The sequence below is a fragment of the Echinococcus granulosus genome (genome assembly GCF_000524195.1).
Source record: "Echinococcus granulosus chromosome Unknown EG_S00307, whole genome shotgun sequence".
Classification (NCBI taxonomy): domain Eukaryota; kingdom Metazoa; phylum Platyhelminthes; class Cestoda; order Cyclophyllidea; family Taeniidae; genus Echinococcus; species Echinococcus granulosus.
Genome location: NW_020170687.1, coordinates 14,641 through 16,959, shown reverse-complemented (window position 1 = coordinate 16,959; position 2,319 = coordinate 14,641).

The window sequence follows — 2,319 nt, the reverse complement described above, 5'->3', positions numbered from 1 at the left end:
AAGACGCAGTAGATAGCTTCTGTCCTTGAAATGAAGATTTGGTAAAGCGCCAAATTTACCCAGATAACAGTTCGCCTAGGTAAAATTCGTGTCCTCTAACCACTCATTACTTCTCATTCCCATCGATGTACTTTGCTCGGTCGCTCTGGTAAATGTGATAGGACGTAGGAAGGCATAATGAGATTTCTTCTTGAATCATAGAAAACTGCACAGCCGTGGCCATGGCTATGGTCATGGACATGGGCATGACTAGAGCTGCAACTAAACATTGTATTGGCGTTTAAAGTCTCAGACACAAATTAGGCCTAACTTGAAATTGCAAGCCATAGTTGGAGCTTTGTAGCCTAGAGAGCTTGAGTATTTTAGCAAGTGGAGTTGAACAAGTGCAAATAAACACATATTCTCATCTCAGTCAAAGAAAATAAGAAACAGTTCTCTTCACCATGTTCTGTAATGGTAGATATTTAACCTAGCAGAAGGGATAAAAGGACAAATAAATACTGGTGCCAAATCTAAACCAAAGCAACTGTTGCTTCTTTGGACATCAGACACTACACCACCATAGATCATGCCACACTACATGCGGAAGGTGCTGTGATTGATTCACACACCCGTCAATGGGGAAGATTTTAATGACTGACCAACGCTGTGAACCTTGCCCTACAAGTCTACGCTATAATCCATTCCGCAATTCTATTTGCTCTCATTACCTCACTTCCTCTTCTGTTCAACCTAGCGGTTGTACCCTTTCATTCTTCATCACTTCTTTCGTAGAAGTTAGGGGTAAGTCATGACATCTCTTCCCCTGTTTTCATTGTAATTTCTTTTCTCCTTTTTACATTTCGCCTTCTCTGTTTACCTGCGCCATTCCAACCATTGTCTCTGATGGTGGTCATTTCAAATGGACTTGTAAAGGGAGAATTGTGTGCCCACAGTAAGCGCGCCGGCTTCGTGTTCGTTTTTATTAACAGTTATTCGACCTGATTTCCCAAACCGTGTTTGTAGCTGTTGCATTCCTTCTCGCATTCCTTCTGCCTTTATCTCTCCCTTTCCATTCCTTTTCTCTACTCATCCACTCCCTTTCCCCTTTTTGCTAAACGGATATCGTTCTTCAACTCCCTCAGTGTGGTCCAGTCACCCCCACTCTGCTCTCTAGCAAGTGGCAAGAATTTGTGCAGGCACCGAAACAGGAGTATTCACCAAAAACTTGCATTTGCCAATTTCGTATTAATGTTTGAAGGTATTCACCACTTCATTTTCGCCATTCATATCCCAATCAGCCTTTTGCCACTCCATAATGCATTTTTCGAACCTAGACCCAGCAGTAGACATACTAGGCCACAGTTATTTGCTCAGCATCATTTGCTTATTGTAGAAGCACGGTATTAAATTAAGCTGGACTAGGTTAGGCTTGGCTAGGCTAGACCAGCCTTAGCCATTTGCTCTATTATTCATGCTTCATAGCTGTTTTCATGTCCCATCATTCAAGTGCTGCTTCATTTGCTACTCTAAATCGGCTAGAAATCGCTGAGGTCAAGTGAGGCTTTTCAATTTTGTCTTCCAGATATAAGAGCACATTGTACACGAATAGGGCCAAGTGATATATTCCGATTGGCAAAGGAGGTGGAGCCCTCATGTCTCCTCTTTCGTGCCTAACTTTCAGTTCAATGCCACTGCTATGAGTGTCTCATTCTTCTCCCAATCCATCACCAGACCTTACCCCTACTCAACTCTCTATTTCGCCCAACAGATGCAATCTCATACATTTACCTTCCTTCTTTGCACTTTGGTGAGGACGGAATTGCTTCCTCCTCCGCCGCTTATTTGGTTTCCTCATCCTGACATCCTCCGAAGCCAAGGTTGCTTCTCTCCTATTTTTTCCTTCTCCTGAGCCATTCCTTGCCAACGTTATTTTGGTGAGTTATATTCATCTTTCATTCTCTGCATCCTCCCATTTATTCACCTGCATTTTTGCCACAAGGTCTCAATAGCAGTAATAACTTAAGCTGTAGGTCATGCTGAAAGTAGATTAGACTATACAACACTTTACCGATAACTGTATTATATCTTGCATCTATTTTTGCCTTATTGTGTGCCAGCGCCCATGCTTCCCATTCCTTTCCACTGCTTTAGCTCGTCCCAGACAGCACATGTTTAGTTTATCCTCCCAATGTACTTTTGAGAGGAAAGGTGTGTACCTCAATTTGTTATCAGTTTGCTATTCGTTTTGTAGCCGAACTTTGACTCTCTTAACTGTCTATGTTCTTCTATCGTCCCTTTAAGCAATCCTTATACCTGGTTCACCACGGAAATTGGTAA